General features: G+C 59.3%; 1 long non-coding RNA gene across 2 annotated transcripts; it reads right to left on the bottom strand.

Moving 5' to 3' along the window:
* Window positions 1–1392: 1392 nt before the first annotated feature.
* On the bottom strand, window positions 1393–6079 carry LOC132426961 (uncharacterized). Of its 2 annotated transcripts, none has more exons than XR_009519788.1 (5): window positions 4859–6079; window positions 4569–4686; window positions 3556–3738; window positions 3239–3320; window positions 1393–2955 (listed from the first exon to the last, which is right to left on the bottom strand). It is a non-coding gene; the product is annotated as an uncharacterized lncRNA (long non-coding RNA). The 2 variants fall into 2 exon arrangements; XR_009519789.1 differs by having other exon boundaries at window positions 3556–3669.
* Window positions 6080–6523: the final 444 nt, after the last annotated feature.

Raw genomic sequence — 6523 nt, 5'->3', positions numbered from 1 at the left:
TCCGGAGCTCATCTGGGGGTCCCAGCACACTGGGCTCTGCCTGCCCCTGGCTGCGTCTCCCATGCCCTCTCCTCTGCTCCGGTCATGCGGCGTCTTTTTCCCTCAAAAGCACGGAGCCTTTGCAGTTTCTCTGCCCCCTCCTCCCCCAACATGGCCAAGCTTGCCTGTGACTCAGGCGCCAGGCCTCTCCCTGCCCCACCCATGCTCTCTAGCCCGTCCCTGTTTGTCCCCTTGCTTGTCTCCTGTCTCCCCCACAGCACGGATGACTCTCTATGTACTTCCTTCCCTTTCTGGATACACTTCCACACTCCCCACCCGTGTGTCCCGGATCCCCCTACACACACACACGCACGTGTACCCACGCGCACACGTGCACACCGGGACACAGGGACACACGTGCTTGCGCGCATGTGCACGCACACAGCCTTGAACCCTGGTCTCGGTCTGTTCTGACACCTCTCCTTCCCCGGCCTGGCAACCTGCATTATGGATTCCCACTTCAACTGGAGGGGGACAGACTCAGAGATGTTGAGAACCCGCCAAGGGCCACACAGAGAGTCAATGGCGAAGCTGGGGGTCAACCAGAACCGCTTCCTCACCCCTGGGCCCCACAGCCCCCGCCATGCGCCAGCGCGGCTCCTGTGCTCACTGGGTCCTTGCTGGGGCCTCTCCCAGAGCCCAGAAGGAAAACACTTCTCAGCCCTCCCCCCGCCCTGCCCTCCCGTCTGTCAACACAACATAAAAGTTAATCTAGAAGTAAATAAATTTACTAAGAGGAACAGAACCTTTAAAAAAGAAAACTGAGATGCCCAAAGGGGGATGCCTAATTTTCTCCCATTTCACAATTGAATTGTAAATCTGTCTTGGAACTGAGCTACCAGGCCATGTGCTCCGTTCACAGGGGAGGGGTCTCGCCGGCTTCCTCTTCTGCCCGCCCCTCCAGGTCCCAGCACAAACCGGGCTGATTTACCCATGTCACCTGTGGAGCCCTCAGGCCAAGGCTGAGCTGCTGGGCCCACGTGTCGCTTGGGGTCACTGAGCCCTCAACGCTGCAGTGGACAGCTGCGGAGACACCCCAGGCCTGAGGGGCCCACGAGGGGGCCGCCCATGCCCAGGTGTGCTACTGACCTGAGTTTTCTGGCAGCAGAAAGCAGCGGGGCCACCTGCCTTAGCATCCCAGCGCCACCCAGTGAGGCCCACTGAGTCCTCTGGCCTCGTTCCACTCCCATGGTTGGGACCCACGGCCAAGACGCCCCGAGATTTCTTGGGGGGCACTGCTACCATTAACTTATAACAAGCAACCCCAGGAAAGCTGGAGCTGACCGACAGTGGCACGGAATTGAAATCTGTGATGTTTAAACTTTGCAAGAAGCAACGTGAGCTTTTCTCTTTTTTAAAAAATAAATTTATTTATTTTTGGCTCCGTTGGGTCTTCGTTGCTGCGCGCGGGCCTTCTCTAGTTGCGGCGAGCAGGCTTCTCATTGCGGTGGCTTCTCCTGTTGCAGAGCACGGGCTCTAGGTGCGCCGGCTTCAGTAGTTGTGGCTCTCAGGCTCAGTAGTTGTGGCGCACGGGCTTAGTTCCTCCGCAGCATGTGGGATCTTCCCGGACCAGGGCTCGAACCCATGTCCCCTGCATTGGCAGGCAGATTCCCAACCGCTGCACACCAGGGAAGTCCCACAACGTGAGCTTTGAAGACAGCATTTCCATATGTTTATTAACAGTCCTAGGAGGCCATGTCTCTGGCCCCTCTCATTTCACGTGTACCCCCCATGTACCATCATCCTCGGCCCTCCCAGACCCGACATCGTCTACGAGAGAATCAATCCCACTGCTCAGGTATGCATGGCGAGCTGGTAGCCGGGGTCACAGCAAGCTGGCTGGTCTTGGCCCTTGGCTAGCAGTCCTGGTGAAGCGCTGACGACAGCAGCTCCTGCACCGGCATCGGTTCCGCGTCAGGCCCTGCGCTGTCCACCCTGACCCCCCTCCTGGGAGGTAGGGGTTTCCTCCACCAGACAGGTGGGGAAGCTGGGACCCCCAGACCAGCTCATGGTCATGACCCGGATCTGATGCCCAAGCCTTTGCTCCCCTCACTGCTCCCCACCTACTTCAAAGACTGCACCCGTTTCAGGCCGTGGTCACCTCTGCGCCACGTAACGGGACAGCGGGGGGGCCCAGCTAATGCACAGACAATCCCGTTCTCCCAACAGAATCCAAAGCTTCCTCTTCCCATGTACTCTGCTGTCCTCTCAGTGACCCCAGGCCTCACCGCCTCACCTGTTGATGCCAAGCTGAGCTCGCGCTTGACCTTGGCCCTGACACGTGTGAGAGAGCAGGACGGGAGAAGCCTGAAAGACGGCCAGCCCAGGTAGAAGGACTGACGTCCCCCCGGGGCAGGGGGTCTTCTTCTGGAAAGAGGCCCCCGGCCGCCCCTGCTGGGCCTAGAAGCACAGCCCCAGGCTGGATCCTACACCTGCGGGCCCTCCTCCCCCTGAGCACCCAGCGCTGGGTTCTCCACTTCCTGAAGGCGGCCCCTCTTCTGACGTCCCAGAAGGTTCCACCGACAAAAGCATGGCTGCTTCTCTAATTACTAACAGGCAAGTGCCCCCCAGGGAAGCCCTCAGCCTCCAGGTTCTGAAGCCTGAGGGATTACAACCTCTTCTCCGAGCTTCAGGTCAGCCTGCGGGCCGGAGGGATGGGGGTGGAGGTGCGGGTCGAGGTCCCACTCCGTTACACCACTCAGGAAAGAGAATTCCCAGCCCCTCCTCACTTCACCTCAAGAATGACACCCAAGGGGAGGGCGCGTCATCCCACAGCGAGGAAGACCCAGGGTGTGGCAAACATCACCTCAACAGCAGGTGGAGACTCAGCCCCTACGGAGCTTCGTTTAAGGCGAGAGGGGGTTTGCTAACAGACCAGCCAGCAGAGGGGCTCAGCAGGTGGGCTTTCAGGGCTCCCTGTGAAAGTGTGCAATTTCTGATTTGAACTGAAATGGTGGACAAGAAGGATCCATCCACCCACCCTCCTACCCACACACCCATCAATCCATGCGGCCACCCACCCTACTACCCACACACCCATCAACCCATCCATTCATTCATCTATTCACCCGTCCATCAGCCCTTCCACCCATCCGCCACCCACCAATTCATCCATCCACCCACCCACCCCTTCATCCCACTGCCCACTCATTCAACCATCCATCCATCCATCCATCCATCCATCCATCCATTTGCTTACTCAGAATCCACTCAGCTCCCACCACTTTTGTTACTGTCCACTCGTCCCAGAGGGTACAGATACACTGACCTGGCGCCTGCCCCTGAGGCAGACACAAAAACAGATGTTTATAAAGCCCGTCAGGGGTGCAGGCATTCCCTGAGGATGGAGCCTAACCCACAGGCCTGTGTGCCGACGTGCAGCGCACTGCCCCTGCACCAGCTCACCAGGGGCTTCCTGCTGAGCCCCCTCCCAGCCTACCCTGGTGCTTCCTCCCCCTGACCTTTGCACGTTCTAGAGGTAACACCCTCCATTTTGTCTGAAGACCCAGATCCTACCTGTGGTCAAGGCGCAGCTCAAAGGCATGGCCTCCTGTGTGTTCCTGGCCAAGCGCTTACCACGTCACGTCCAAACAGCCTGCTTTGTCTGCTCCCCACCAAGCCTGGGGCTCCCTGGATGGGCAGAGACCTGGTTCTGTTCAGGCTGCATCCGGCACAGAGATGATGCAAGAGCTGATGCTTCTGAGAAGAGTTTGTGGAAGAAAGGAGGGAAGGGAGGGAGGGAGGGAGGGAGGTGGCGGGGGGAGGAGGGAGGAATGGACAGAGCCCCCGTCTGTGATCCACCCACTGGCGTCTTCAGGCTGCTTGTCCTTCCAGGGCCTGGGGGCTGCCTCCCCACCCCTCCGTGGACCCTCGCGTGGCACCTGGCACCTGCCTTGGGGACTGCTCTCCTAGGCCCTGGGAAAGATGCCCCCTCGCCATCCCAGCCCCGGCCCAGCCCCACCCAAGCAGCTCCCCTCCCCAGAGGCTCCCAGCCCACCGGGGCATTTGGGAGCTGCTTGGAGGAACCAGCCCATTTCTGGACCCATCAAGACCCTGGGAGATAGGACTCCTGGGTTAGCATCTTTCGACAATGGTCACTTGGAAAGCCTGTCTGTCACAGAACTCTAAAGCCAAGACCAAGGGCCACGGCCTTGACCATGAGCCCGGGTGCAAGCGACCACGTTTCCCAGCGCACACACCACTTAATGTTTAACACCCCGCGAGCTTTCCAACCGCTAATGACACGACATTAACTTTGCACAAATAAGAAGGTTCAGAGGAGCCGAACTGGAACGCAGCGATTGTTGGCCAGGCCACCACGCCCCCTCTGGCCACGAGGGTCTTGGCCTGGCAGTCCAGGGGCTGGGGGTCAGGGGCCACTAGGGGGTGGGGAGTGTGATGGAGGGACCTCAGGACCACAGAGCTCTGTTCCCACTTCTCCCATCTCAGCTGTTTCTAGATTCTGCTCAAAGGGTGCCCCCCGCCAGGAAGCCCGCCACTCTCTCTGCTCCCACCAGCATCACACTCACCGAGTTGGTCTCCTCCACTCTCCTGCAGGTCAGGGTGATAAACTAGCAACCCTCTTTCTTAGCCAGGTCCCCGTTTAAAGCAGACTGGAGACAAGGATGTAGGTTCAGGCAGGGATTCCTGGAAGCACAGCAGGGAGCAGGGAGGAGAAACTGGGAAAGATGGGCAAACAAGAAAGCTGCTTTCTCAAATTGGTTTCTGCTGCAGGCGACGGGGGCTCAGTCCCCTGGGAGCCTCTACGAGGCTATGGAGAACACCCCAGAATTGTCCCCTTCCGGGGGGGAGCACCTACCCACCAACATCCTGCTTGAAGCTCATTCGTGGGACCGTAAGTCCCCAGCACCTCCTGCAGGGCTCGCCTGCAGCCAAAGAAGTGCAGAACGTCGGTCAGGGACACGGGACGGCCCCCAACCGCCGCCATTGACGGTGGAGCCACGTGGGCCAGGCGCTGTGTCAGCAGGCTCTCGCTCCCCTCGGCTCCTGGGTTAGCCCTGCTACTGTGGGACGGCCCTGCTAGGAAAGGTCCCCATTTTAGAGATTAGGAGACTAAGGCCAGACTGGGCACGTGGCTTGCCAAGTGGAACAGCCAGTGGGTGCCAGAGCTGGATCTGCTCTGACCACCGGCCGCTCGATACGCTCTGAACTTGTGGACACACTTCCTGAGTCTCCAGCCACACAAGCTCAGCTCTACGAAGGCCCCGGAGCTCAGAGTCGGGCGGCAACAGAGGAGGCCGCCTTCTCCCCGGCTGTGTCCAAGGAGGTCACAGGAGACCTGGTACGGCCGGCTCTGCCTCCTGCTGAGGCGGGCCCTCGGCCAGCGTGGAAACCGTCCCTCTTTCCATCGCAAATGCAAGGAGAGGGCATGGGGTGACAAATGCAATCCCAGACCCGTATGGAAACTCAGAGAACATTCCTGAGGCCAGCCAGGCTGACCAGATTCTCTAGAGAGCCTTAATTAGATAGAAAGTTCGGTCCCTTTGCTCATGGAAAACTCCACTGGTGATCAATGGAAGATACTCAGAATGACTGACGGTGGACCTCAGCCCAGGACCCTGCCCAGACCCAGGCTCCCTTCTCTCTCCCTCCCCAACCCTTCCCACCAGGCTTGGCCAAGGGAGCCCTGGAGAGAAAACGCCCCCAAAAGCCGTTCCCATTGTTGGCCACTTTGGTGCACTGCTCTGGGGGCCGAGTGTGCAAAGGGTGAAGGCAAGCCCTTTGCTCCCTCTCCCGGCCCCGCCTGGTCCACGGCCCTAGGATTCGTTTCTAGAGTGACGCCCACCTCCCCGTCTCCAAAACCCCCCATGTCGCCTGGCCCTGCGCTTCTAAAAGTCCCCAGGAATAGGTCGCCAGCAGCTGAGGGAAGCGTGGGCGTAGACCCTGGCCCTTAAATGCAGAGTCGTGATCCACGGGGCTGCTGGGGGCGGGTGCATTTCCCACAGGAATCTTGACATCAGCTCACCAAGCTTCACTGAGCACCTACAGCGTCAACCAGACCAGAGGATGCCCGCAGAGTGGAAGACACCAAGCGCTCGTGGTCCGGGAGGGGACAGCTCAGGCACAGATCCCACCCTGATTCCAACAGGACTCTCCCAGATTAACCCCCAACCTCCTGCAGGAAGCCTTGAGCACCCAGGGGACCACAATGGGGAAGACGCAAAATATGTGTGTGTTGGGGGGGGTATCAAAAGAGTAGACAATCCAGATGTTGCTGGCATATGCAGAAAGGACATCTAAATGACCTGGGAAATCAGGGAAGACTGCCTGGAGGAGGCAGTGCCTAAACCAGGACCGAATTTAGCTGGAGAGAAGCGATTCAGGAGAGGCCTTCCAGCAGGGTCAGCTGCAGAGGTGTTTCAGGAGTGGGCTGGGTCAGCCTCGGCAGGGCCACGTGAGGGCCTCTTAGGTCACTGATGGCGGCCCCTTTACGGCAGGCGTGTGACGAGAAGCTGGAGCGTGG

The sequence above is a fragment of the Delphinus delphis genome, chromosome 6, assembly GCF_949987515.2.
Source record: "Delphinus delphis chromosome 6, mDelDel1.2, whole genome shotgun sequence".
In the NCBI taxonomy this organism is placed as follows: domain Eukaryota; kingdom Metazoa; phylum Chordata; class Mammalia; order Artiodactyla; family Delphinidae; genus Delphinus; species Delphinus delphis.
The sequence above is the reverse complement of the archived record's forward strand: the minus strand, read 5'-3'. Positions and strand labels throughout refer to the sequence as shown.